We start from the raw sequence: 13,494 nt of genomic DNA on the forward strand, positions 1-13,494 counted from the left end.
TAGTCAGCAGCAGCAGAAGTCCTGTGCCTGAACGCTCCAACAGGGGCCAGACACAAGCAGAAGCAGAAGCAGCAGAAGCAGCAGCACCACCTTTTGTTTTTTGGCTGCAGCAGCAGCAAGGCCCACAGGGCTGGCTAGCTGGCTAGCCAGCAAGCAGGTAGCAATGAAAGTAGGAATCTTTCTTTTTAACCCTGTAAGGGGGTGGTGCACTGTACCCGAAGATACTGCCATATCGGGTCAATGCATAGGGCGACGGAAGCAAGCTTTGAAATCGGCCCCCGTTCTCAAAAATCCATTTAATATATGGTCCCCAGATAGGGGACGTATCAGATATTAAACTGATAAGAACAGATACTACACTTGATCTTAGCCAAAAGGCCGAGAAGCGATAACCGTGAAAGGGGCGGGCCCAACAAGGTCCCCTTCATGGGCACTATCACTGCTTGCTGTCAGGGAGGCTGCCAGACAATTTTCCATGCACACTCTGGGCTGGGGGGCAGTCAACCACCAGTACACACAGCAGAACCTAAACCCATACCATTATTGCTAAGCAGCAAGACAGGGGCCCATTGCACTCCCACGGGGCCTTTTTAAATGCAATCCATAACCCGGATTTGCCAGGAACCCTTCTTACTCCTCCTACTTGCATGTGACACTGGGCTTAGGATCTGCATAGGAAACACACACACAAGCACACACCTACCTTTGTTGCCTGCAGATGCCTCCTTGGCTGTCCCCAAACGGTATCAAACCAACACCCACGGGAAGCTGTAAGCATAGAGGACATGCCTGCACCCCATTGGACTTACCTGTGTGGGTTAAATCCGGGTTATTTGACAACCTATGGCGGTGATGGTTCTGCTCAGGCAGAGCAGTGCTGATGCTCCTCATAAAGCTGTCGCTGCTGTGAAGGTTCTAGGTGACATCACAAATCCCTTTGGTTACATACACAACAAAGCTGGGTTGTTGTTGTTTACACTCTGCAAGGCCTGTGGAAGTGAGTGACATCATAGCACTGTAGTTCTGAGGGTTCAAGATGGATGCAACAATCTCCTGTTGCTTCTATGAAGGCCGTAATAGACGACATCACCAAACAGCTCCATAGTCACATACACAGCAAAGGAGAGATGTTGTTTACACCTAGTGATGTCAGTGGTATTGAGTGACATCACAGCACAGTGCTAAGGCTCCTGGGCCTGGACACAGCAGCGGCTGCAATATCTCAACGGAGAATACGTTTATATCTATGTGTGTGTGTGCGCATATATATATATATATATATATATATATATATATATATATATTTCTCCGCCGAAATCACTTTTAAACCCATTTCCACCTTTTTTTCCCTTCTCTTCCTCTTACTTTTTTTTCAAGTTTTTTTACGTTTTTCTCCTTTTCGCCTCTTTTCTGGGCGTATTATTCTTCTTTTTCTTCTTTTTTTTCGTCTAATGCATACCCCATCAGTGCAGCAATGCTTATTCAATACCGCCAGCAGATGGAGACACTGGGGGATAATTTTCTAAGGATTTATACTGATTTTTCCTGTCTGAATTTGTCGCACAGAAAGTTGCAGGCCAAATATGTGTGACATTTCTGCGACTTTAGCTTCTAGAGCATTTTTACAACATTATACATAGGTGCTGAATACATAAAAAGCGACTGTTCAGCGACAGACAAGTCGCATCGGCTGAAAGTAGGCCAGAATGTCAGTCCATGTTGGAGCAGGTTTAGATACAGTCTAAAGCATAGATCTCAAAGTCTGTGCACAGAATTTAGCAAGGGCCTCGCACCTTCTGATGCATCAGGTAGGTGCACAATAGCATAGCCTAACCCTCTGTACTTTGGTCTATATTGATGCGGGACATAGACAGCCAGCTGATGACCAATCCATTAGTGCAATGGATGGCTGGAAGCATTTGTCTTTGCCTTTGCAATACCACAGAAGCAATGCATGGTCAATGTACAGCAATGACACACCTGTGTGAACAGCCAGGAGACCCCCCCCCCCCCCCCCCATGTTATGTTACATAGTTACATAGTTAGTACGGTCGAAAAAAGACATATGTCCATCACGTTCAACCAGGGAATTAAGGGGTAGGGGTGTGGCGCGATATTGGGGAAGGGATGAGATTTTATATTTCTTCATAAGCATTAATCTTATTTTGTCAATTAGGAACATTCAGCACCCACCCGCTATCAAGGCAGCTGCCTATCATGTCATGCCCTACCTGCACAGGTGTGCTGGCTACTCAAATGATCCAATTAAGGAGGCCATTTAGTCAGCAGCAGCAGAAGTCCTGTGCCTGGACGCTCCAACAGGGGCCAGACACAAGCAGAAGCAGCAGAAGCAGCAGCAGCACCACCTTTTGTTTTTTGGCTGCAGCAGCAGCAAGGCCCACAGGGCTGGCTAGCTGGCTAGCCAGCAAGCAGGTAGCAATGAAAGTAGGAATCTTTCTTTTTAACCCTGTAAGGGGGTGGTGCACTGTACCCGAAGATACTGCCATATCGGGTCAATGCATAGGGCGACGGAAGCAAGCTTCGAAATCGGCCCCCGTTCTCAAAAATCCATTTAATATATGGTCCCCAGATAGGGGACGTATCAGATATTAAACTGATAAGAACAGATACTACACTTGATCTTAGCCAAAAGGCCGAGAAGCGATAACCGTGAAAGGGGCGGGCCCAACAAGGTCCCCTTCATGGGCACTATCACTGCTTGCTGTCAGGGAGGCTGCCAGACAATTTTCCATGCACACTCTGGGCTGGGGGGCAGTCAACCACCAGTACACACAGCAGAACCTAAACCCATACCATTATTGCTAAGCAGCAAGACAGGGGCCCATTGCACTCCCACGGGGCCTTTTTAAATGCAATCCATAACCCGGATTTGCCAGGAACCCTTCTTACTCCTCCTACTTGCATGTGACACTGGGCTTAGGATCTGCATAGGAAACACACACACAAGCACACACCTACCTTTGTTGCCTGCAGATGCCTCCTTGGCTGTCCCCAAACGGTATCAAACCAACACCCACGGGAAGCTGTAAGCATAGAGGACATGCCTGCACCCCATTGGACTTACCTGTGTGGGTTAAATCCGGGTTATTTGACAACCTATGGCGGTGATGGTTCTGCTCAGGCAGAGCAGTGCTGATGCTCCTCATAAAGCTGTCGCTGCTGTGAAGGTTCTAGGTGACATCACAAATCCCTTTGGTTACATACACAACAAAGCTGGGTTGTTGTTGTTTACACTCTGCAAGGCCTGTGGAAGTGAGTGACATCATAGCACTGTAGTTCTGAGGGTTCAAGATGGATGCAACAATCTCCTGTTGCTTCTATGAAGGCCGTAATAGACGACATCACCAAACAGCTCCATAGTCACATACACAGCAAAGGAGAGATGTTGTTTACACCTAGTGATGTCAGTGGTATTGAGTGACATCACAGCACAGTGCTAAGGCTCCTGGGCCTGGACACAGCAGCGGCTGCAATATCTCAACGGAGAATACGTTTATATCTATGTGTGTGTGTGCGCATATATATATATATATATATATATATATATATATATATATATATATTTCTCCGCCGAAATCACTTTTAAACCCATTTCCACCTTTTTTTCCCTTCTCTTCCTCTTACTTTTTTTTCACGTTTTTTTACGTTTTTCTCCTTTTCGCCTCTTTTCTGGGCGTATTATTCTTCTTTTTCTTCTTTTTTTTCGTCTAATGCATACCCCATCAGTGCAGCAATGCTTATTCAATACCGCCAGCAGATGGAGACACTGGGGGATAATTTTCTAAGGATTTATACTGATTTTTCCTGTCTGAATTTGTCGCACAGAAAGTTGCAGGCCAAATATGTGTGACATTTCTGCGACTTTAGCTTCTAGAGCATTTTTACAACATTATACATAGGTGCTGAATACATAAAAAGCGACTGTTCAGCGACAGACAAGTCGCATCGGCTGAAAGTAGGCCAGAATGTCAGTCCATGTTGGAGCAGGTTTAGATACAGTCTAAAGCATAGATCTCAAAGTCTGTGCACAGAATTTAGCAAGGGCCTCGCACCTTCTGATGCATCAGGTAGGTGCACAATAGCATAGCCTAACCCTCTGTACTTTGGTCTATATTGATGCGGGACATAGACAGCCAGCTGATGACCAATCCATTAGTGCAATGGATGGCTGGAAGCATTTGTCTTTGCCTTTGCAATACCACAGAAGCAATGCATGGTCAATGTACAGCAATGACACACCTGTGTGAACAGCCAGGAGACCCCCCCCCCCCCCCATGTTATGTTACATAGTTACATAGTTAGTACGGTCGAAAAAAGACATATGTCCATCACGTTCAACCAGGGAATTAAGGGGTAGGGGTGTGGCGCGATATTGGGGAAGGGATGAGATTTTATATTTCTTCATAAGCATTAATCTTATTTTGTCAATTAGGAACATTCAGCACCCACCCGCTATCAAGGCAGCTGCCTATCATGTCATGCCCTACCTGCACAGGTGTGCTGGCTACTCAAATGATCCAATTAAGGAGGCCATTTAGTCAGCAGCAGCAGAAGTCCTGTGCCTGGACGCTCCAACAGGGGCCAGACACAAGCAGAAGCAGAAGCAGCAGAAGCAGCAGCAGCAGCACCACCTTTTGTTTTTTGGCTGCAGCAGCAGCAAGGCCCACAGGGCTGGCTAGCTGGCTAGCCAGCAAGCAGGTAGCAATGAAAGTAGGAATCTTTCTTTTTAACCCTGTAAGGGGGTGGTGCACTGTACCCGAAGATACTGCCATATCGGGTCAATGCATAGGGCGACGGAAGCAAGCTTCGAAATCGGCCCCCGTTCTCAAAAATCCATTTAATATATGGTCCCCAGATAGGGGACGTATCAGATATTAAACTGATAAGAACAGATACTACACTTGATCTTAGCCAAAAGGCCGAGAAGCGATAACCGTGAAAGGGGCGGGCCCAACAAGGTCCCCTTCATGGGCACTATCACTGCTTGCTGTCAGGGAGGCTGCCAGACAATTTTCCATGCACACTCTGGGCTGGGGGGCAGTCAACCACCAGTACACACAGCAGAACCTAAACCCATACCATTATTGCTAAGCAGCAAGACAGGGGCCCATTGCACTCCCACGGGGCCTTTTTAAATGCAATCCATAACCCGGATTTGCCAGGAACCCTTCTTACTCCTCCTACTTGCATGTGACACTGGGCTTAGGATCTGCATAGGAAACACACACACAAGCACACACCTACCTTTGTTGCCTGCAGATGCCTCCTTGGCTGTCCCCAAACGGTATCAAACCAACACCCACGGGAAGCTGTAAGCATAGAGGACATGCCTGCACCCCATTGGACTTACCTGTGTGGGTTAAATCCGGGTTATTTGACAACCTATGGCGGTGATGGTTCTGCTCAGGCAGAGCAGTTCTGATGCTCCTCATAAAGCTGTCGCTGCTGTGAAGGTTCTAGGTGACATCACAAATCCCTTTGGTTACATACACAACAAAGCTGGGTTGTTGTTGTTTACACTCTGCAAGGCCTGTGGAAGTGAGTGACATCATAGCACTGTAGTTCTGAGGGTTCAAGATGGATGCAACAATCTCCTGTTGCTTCTATGAAGGCCGTAATAGACGACATCACCAAACAGCTCCATAGTCACATACACAGCAAAGGAGAGATGTTGTTTACACCTAGTGATGTCAGTGGTATTGAGTGACATCACAGCACAGTGCTAAGGCTCCTGGGCCTGGACACAGCAGCGGCTGCAATATCTCAACGGAGAATACGTTTATATCTATGTGTGTGTGTGCGCATATATATATATATATATATATATATATATATATACATATATATATATATATATATATTTCTCCGCCGAAATCACTTTTAAACCCATTTCCACCTTTTTTTCCCTTCTCTTCCTCTTACTTTTTTTTCACGTTTTTTTACGTTTTTCTCCTTTTCGCCTCTTTTCTGGGCGTATTATTCTTCTTTTTCTTCTTTTTTTTCGTCTAATGCATACCCCATCAGTGCAGCAATGCTTATTCAATACCGCCAGCAGATGGAGACACTGGGGGATAATTTTCTAAGGATTTATACTGATTTTTCCTGTCTGAATTTGTCGCACAGAAAGTTGCAGGCCAAATATGTGTGACATTTCTGCGACTTTAGCTTCTAGAGCATTTTTACAACATTATACATAGGTGCTGAATACATAAAAAGCGACTGTTCAGCGACAGACAAGTCGCATCGGCTGAAAGTAGGCCAGAATGTCAGTCCATGTTGGAGCAGGTTTAGATACAGTCTAAAGCATAGATCTCAAAGTCTGTGCACAGAATTTAGCAAGGGCCTCGCACCTTCTGATGCATCAGGTAGGTGCACAATAGCATAGCCTAACCCTCTGTACTTTGGTCTATATTGATGCGGGACATAGACAGCCAGCTGATGACCAATCCATTAGTGCAATGGATGGCTGGAAGCATTTGTCTTTGCCTTTGCAATACCACAGAAGCAATGCATGGTCAATGTACAGCAATGACACACCTGTGTGAACAGCCAGGAGACCCCCCCCCCCCCCCCCCCCCCATGTTATGTTACATAGTTACATAGTTAGTACGGTCGAAAAAAGACATATGTCCATCACGTTCAACCAGGGAATTAAGGGGTAGGGGTGTGGCGCGATATTGGGGAAGGGATGAGATTTTATATTTCTTCATAAGCATTAATCTTATTTTGTCAATTAGGAACATTCAGCACCCACCCGCTATCAAGGCAGCTGCCTATCATGTCATGCCCTACCTGCACAGGTGTGCTGGCTACTCAAATGATCCAATAAGGAGGCCATTTAGTCAGCAGTAGCAGAAGTCCAGTGCCTGGACGCTCCAACAGGGGCCAGACACAAGCAGAAGCAGAAGCAGCAGAAGCAGCAGCAGCACCACCTTTTGTTTTTTGGCTGCAGCAGCAGCAAGGCCCACAGGGCTGGCTAGCTGGCTAGCCAGCAAGCAGGTAGCAATGAAAGTAGGAATCTTTCTTTTTAACCCTGTAAGGGGGTGGTGCACTGTACCCGAAGATACTGCCATATCGGGTCAATGCATAGGGCGACGGAAGCAAGCTTCGAAATCGGCCCCCGTTCTCAAAAATCCATTTAATATATGGTCCCCAGATAGGGGACGTATCAGATATTAAACTGATAAGAACAGATTTTTTTTTTTTTTTTTTTTTTTTTTTTTTATAAACCTTCAGGTTTAGACTAAACACCACTTAGATAACGCGTCATTTTTGACTCATGGTGAAGTCTAACTCATCATTAGGTCATTCTTTATTTGTTCAAAGCAAATTCAAAACAAATTCAAATACCATCACCATTACACCCTTACAACATGTCTCCACTTCAAAAATTTCCATATCCCCTCTGCATCTATTTCACCTAATTTCTTTTTATCACGTAAATAAACGGTGTACAACCTATCCAGAATCATTCTTAAACTTCCTTCCACAGTCACATCTTTTCTCTTAAACACATATAAATTTCTAACATCCCACAAGACTTCCTTCACAATCGCCAATAACACAAACAACACCCTTTCATTCTTTCTTCCAATCATACTAAGACCAAACATCACAACCTCATATGACAACCTATTAATCCCAGTCAACTCCTTACACAACGGACCTATCCCTCTCCATACATTCTGAGCCATGTCACAATTCCAAATCACATGCATCACACTTTCAACCCCACTACAATCTTCCCTCGGACATATTTCACTCCTTCCAATTCCTCTATTCCTTTGGAACTCTCTTACTGGTAGGGCTCCATGCAAACACTGCCATCCTATCTCTCTCTGTCTATTTGATATTCCATCTGTCATTAAACTCTTCCACACCTTAGACACATCCTGGCCTCTTACCATATTAATCGGACACTCCACCTCACTTGCGGCGACATACCCAAACACATTCTTCTTACTTTCAAACAACTCCTTTCTCACACCAATCAACCTATAACTCTCCAAAAACTTTTCCACATACAAATACCAACTCGGGCACACAAACGCATAAGGCACTCTCAAATCTCTCTCCAGCCAACCTAATTTGCATAACACACGCCCACCTAAATATCTCAACATACATGCAAAATTCTTTTCTCCTCTCATCATCCTTCTAACCGCAAACACCACATTCACCCCCAAATACACATCTAGATTTGGAAATCCCATTCCACCCTTACTACCATCCTTCATCACAACTTCTCTCCTCACTCTTTCCACTTTTGTACCCCAAAAAAACACAAACAAAATTCTTTTTAACTTCCTTAAAACCATATAACTTGGCGGAAACACTATTGCCACATACAATAAAATAGGCAATATTACACTTTTCACAACCAGCACTTTCCCAACCATAGACAAATCTCTCAACCTCCAAAGACTCAATTTTTTGGACACTCTCTTCTCCACATCACCCCAACTTTCTCTCCCATCCAATCTTTCATCCATTTTAACACCTAAAACCTGAATACCACCTTCAATATTCTTCATACCCACATCCTCACTTCCTTGCATACTACCAAAACATTTATACTCACTTTTGTCCCAATTCACCTTAAACCCAGACGCTCCACAAAACAATCCAACTAGTAACTTTGCCCTTCTCATAACAGCCACAGACTCTCCCAAAATACACACATCATCCATGTAGGCCAAAACTTTGACTTCTCTCCCACCACTCCCTGGAATTTTTAACCCTCTAACACACTTATCCCGCCGCAACATCTCTAATAATGGCTCCATAGCACATATAAAAGCCATAGGGGACAACGGACAACCCTGCCTTACACCAGAACATACTTTCACCTTCTCAGACATCCAACCATTTATCAAAACCTTACTATATACTCCATCATACAGCATCCTTACAACATTTACAAAATCACCCGGGAATCCCATTCTCACTAATACTCTAAACAAAAACCTATGTGACAGACGATCAAACGCCTTTTCAAAATCTATCGACATCACTCTAACCTCCTGTTTCCTACTCATACTATCCCATAACAAATCTCTCAACAAACACAAATTTTCATTTATTCTTCTCCCAGGCACTCCACACACTTGTTCTTCTCCAATCACCTGCTCAACCACATCTCTCATCCTATTTGTAATTATTTTAGCAAACACCTTATAATCTACATTCAACAAAGTTATCGGCCTCCAATTCCTCACATCATTCACATCACCTTTCTTATAAATCAACACAACCACTCCACTCTTCATACTTTCCACCATTCTCTCCTTCCTCCACATATACCTATACACTTCCACCAAATCATCCTTCACAACATCCCAAATCCAAGCATAAAATTCAACAGGCAACCCATCCTCTCCAGGCGTTTTATTTCTTGACATACTATCCACAGTCCTCTTCACTTCCTCCTCTCCAATCTCTCTCATCAGAGTCCCATATTCACTACCATCCACCCTCTTATCAAGCACTCTCAACACTTCATCCTGCAAGTCCTCTTCACAATCTTTTACCGCATACAACTCTTCATAAAATTTTTTAACCACTCCCAACACAGCTTTACCTTTAACCAGACAGCCATCATCATCATCATACACTCTTACCATATCCTCTCTCTTCCCAATAACTTTTTTAAAGAAATATCTCGAACATTTCTCATCTTTCTCTAACTTATCAAGTTTTGCTTGATACATCAACTCTTTACCTTTCTCATTCAACCAATTTTTTAGATCACTCTTCACAACCTCAATCTGCTCACCCACACTCCAGCCATACTTCTTTAACTTATTGAGAAACACCAATCTTTTATTCAGCCATTCATACTTCTTCTTCCTCCCAGCATTCCGCTTATATCCCTCTCTTTTAAAGAAAACTTTTGTTTGACCCTTAACCCATTCCCACCAACACAATATATCAGGAAAATCATTCTTTTTCTTACACCAACCCCTATACTTATTAACATATCTATCATACACTCCTTCCACTTCCAACAATTTAACATTTAATTTCCATACACCCCTCCCACTCACACAATCTGCATCCAATACTAACTCACAACACACATACTCATGATCTGAATATCCTACTTTTTCTTGCATATAATTCTTACATAACACACCCTTAGACACAAAACACATATCAAGTCTGGAACTATGACTTCCACTATCAGAATAATATGTATCTAACAAAGGACACACTCCACACGCTTCAGCCACATCCTTTAACTTAAAGTCACACACCATACTTTTAAGAATATTCCCAGATACATCCACATTCCCCTCAATTTCACAGTTGAAATCCCCCACCCACACCAAAGGTATTTTACCTGGCAGAAACCTCTTAATTACCTCCAACAACCCCACCCGCTCCTCCCTCCTTACCGGCGCATACACATTTATCAACCTAAATTTAACCCCCTGCACCTTAACCTCCACCATGATACACCTCCCCTCCTCTATTACCACATAACTACAAACTTCAAACTTAAAGCTCTTAAAAAGCACCCCTACCCCATCATTCCTGTTATGCCCAGACACCGACCAAACAGCAGGACCATAAGCCCATTCTCCCTTCCCCGGAATATCATTTAGCCCACATTCCTGCAAACAAATAATGTCCGCTTTTTTCCCTGCCAAGTCCTCCAAAATTACTGTCCTTCTGACTTTACTTCTAAAGACTCTAACGTTTATAGAACCGACTAAAAAAGACATACCACCATCTTAACAACCCTAAGGAAGAATTTGACAGAAAAGAAGAAAGTTATTTAGGTAGCTTTCCTCAGCGGTGTGGGAGAAGCTTCTCCCGCAGAGCACGCATCCATGTCGCTCTCAGATAGCGGTTGATACCGATTGTCCGTAGCCACCAGCGTCGACTCCATCTGTCCACCAGAAAGCTTCCTGGCCGTCTTCTTGGGGGGACGAAAAAGATCAAAGTCATCCTCTCTCTCTCTATGTCTCTCCTCACGGTCTTCACCCTCAGAAGAAGACCACTCTTCAATTTGCGGCGACTCCTCAGCCGGGGGACTGGGAGCATCCTCAATCTCCCCTTCTTCCACTTGCACCGCCATTTGCTCCTCCTCCACCACCACTTGCTCTTCAACCACCTTCACTTGCTCCTCTACCACCACACGACTCTGTACCTCTCCAATAATCACGCTCTCTCTTGCAGGAACCACTGCAGCCGCAGCTGCAGCTGCCCTCCTCCTCTCCACCATTTCCTCTTCCATTCTCCTCTCCTCCTCCCTCCTCTTCAACACTGGACAGTTCTTGTACACATGGCCAGCTTCCCCACATAGGTCACAGGTCCTCGGGTGTGGACATGCACCCGCCTCATGCCCCGGTTGCTTACAGTTCCTGCATTTCTTACTGCCAGGGCAGGCCTCCTTCACATGTCCAAACAATAGACAATTTCTACAGAAAGATGGCTGTCCGTAGTAATAGAGATAACCTCTGAAACCAGCAATGGTAAAGTTCGCCGGAGGGTGCTTAACGCCTCCAATGCAATCTCCATCAAGCCGCAACTTCACAAAGAACTTATACGTGCCATTAAATACACCAATGCTGCTTGTCTGCTTAGTACCACCAGCAATAGACTCACAATAGATGCTCAAGAAGTTCTTAATCATAGAGACATCAACAAACGGATTGTACATGTGGATAAACAAAGTCTTTGTCCCCATTTCAAAAAGGGGATAAAAGGACACATCCCGCAAAACCTCACTTCCACTGTTCCGTTTTAAGCACTCATAAAAGTTCTGGCAGTCAGCATCATATAAGAAGGACACGTCATAAATACCTTGGCGCTTGTTCTCCTGGACACAAAAGAGGTCGCTCAAGGAAAATCCTGCCAGTCGCTCCACAATGGTATGGCCGATGTATTCAATGCTGTTTCTTAGACGATCCGTGGTTAGCACCTTGATGCGTACGGTCTTCTCCACTGCAGACATGTTGGATCCAGCCATCTTTCCAAATCTGTCGGTAACGAGTACCACAGTCTTGATCACCTACGCAGCTAGTCGCGGCGCAGTTCACTCGCACCCTCAGCGCCGACCGAGGCAATAAACCCCGATCTTAGCCAAAAGGCCGAGAAGCGATAACCGTGAAAGGGGCGGGCCCAACAAGGTCCCCTTCATGGGCACTATCACTGCTTGCTGTCAGGGAGGCTGCCAGACAATTTTCCATGCACACTCTGGGCTGGGGGGCAGTCAACCACCAGTACACACAGCAGAACCTAAACCCATACCATTATTGCTAAGCAGCAAGACAGGGGCCCATTGCACTCCCACGGGGCCTTTTTAGATGCAATCCATAACCCGGATTTGCCAGGAACCCTTCTTACTCCTCCTACTTGCATGTGACACTGGGCTTAGGATCTGCATAGGAAACACACACACAAGCACACACCTACCTTTGTTGCCTGCAGATGCCTCCTTGGCTGTCCCCAAACGGTATCAAACCAACACCCACGGGAAGCTGTAAGCATAGAGGACATGCCTGCACCCCATTGGACTTACCTGTGTGGGTTAAATCCGGGTTATTTGACAACCTATGGCGGTGATGGTTCTGCTCAGGCAGAGCAGTGCTGATGCTCCTCATAAAGCTGTCGCTGCTGTGAAGGTTCTAGGTGACATCACAAATCCCTTTGGTTACATACACAACAAAGCTGGGTTGTTGTTGTTTACACTCTGCAAGGCCTGTGGAAGTGAGTGACATCATAGCACTGTAGTTCTGAGGGTTCAAGATGGATGCAACAATCTCCTGTTGCTTCTATGAAGGCCGTAATAGACGACATCACCAAACAGCTCCATAGTCACATACACAGCAAAGGAGAGATGTTGTTTACACCTAGTGATGTCAGTGGTATTGAGTGACATCACAGCACAGTGCTAAGGCTCCTGGGCCTGGACACAGCAGCGGCTGCAATATCTCAACGGAGAATACGTTTATATCTATGTGTGTGTGTGCGCATATATATATATATATATATATATATATATATATATATATTTCTCCGCCGAAATCACTTTTAAACCCATTTCCACCTTTTTTTCCCTTCTCTTCCTCTTACTTTTTTTTCACGTTTTTTTACGTTTTTCTCCTTTTCGCCTCTTTTCTGGGCGTATTATTCTTCTTTTTCTTCTTTTTTTTCGTCTAATGCATACCCCATCAGTGCAGCAATGCTTATTCAATACCGCCAGCAGATGGAGACACTGGGGGATAATTTTCTAAGGATTTATACTGATTTTTCCTGTCTGAATTTGTCGCACAGAAAGTTGCAGGCCAAATATGTGTGACATTTCTGCGACTTTAGCTTCTAGAGCATTTTTACAACATTATACATAGGTGCTGAATACATAAAAAGCGACTGTTCAGCGACAGACAAGTCGCATCGGCTGAAAGTAGGCCAGAATGTCAGTCCATGTTGGAGCAGGTTTAGATACAGTCTAAAGCATAGATC

The 13,494-nt window shown here is 44.7% G+C and overlaps 4 non-coding genes across 4 annotated transcripts; all 4 read right to left on the reverse strand.

Moving 5' to 3' along the window:
- Window positions 1–199: 199 nt before the first annotated feature.
- Window positions 200–390, reverse strand: LOC130321024 (U2 spliceosomal RNA). The gene has a single exon (XR_008866828.1). It is a non-coding gene; the product is annotated as a U2 spliceosomal RNA (small nuclear RNA).
- Window positions 391–2,475: 2,085 nt separating this feature from the next.
- LOC130321085 (U2 spliceosomal RNA) lies at window positions 2,476–2,666 on the reverse strand. Its single transcript, XR_008866866.1, has one exon. It is a non-coding gene; the product is annotated as a U2 spliceosomal RNA (small nuclear RNA).
- Window positions 2,667–4,761: 2,095 nt separating this feature from the next.
- LOC130321086 (U2 spliceosomal RNA) lies at window positions 4,762–4,952 on the reverse strand. The gene has a single exon (XR_008866867.1). It is a non-coding gene; the product is annotated as a U2 spliceosomal RNA (small nuclear RNA).
- A 2,110-nt stretch (window positions 4,953–7,062) lies between these two features.
- Window positions 7,063–7,254, reverse strand: LOC130321059 (U2 spliceosomal RNA). Its single transcript, XR_008866855.1, has one exon. It is a non-coding gene; the product is annotated as a U2 spliceosomal RNA (small nuclear RNA).
- Between the last annotated feature and the right edge of the window lie 6,240 nt (window positions 7,255–13,494).

The sequence above is a fragment of the Hyla sarda genome, unplaced genomic scaffold, assembly GCF_029499605.1.
Source record: "Hyla sarda isolate aHylSar1 unplaced genomic scaffold, aHylSar1.hap1 scaffold_223, whole genome shotgun sequence".
NCBI lineage: Eukaryota > Metazoa > Chordata > Amphibia > Anura > Hylidae > Hyla > Hyla sarda.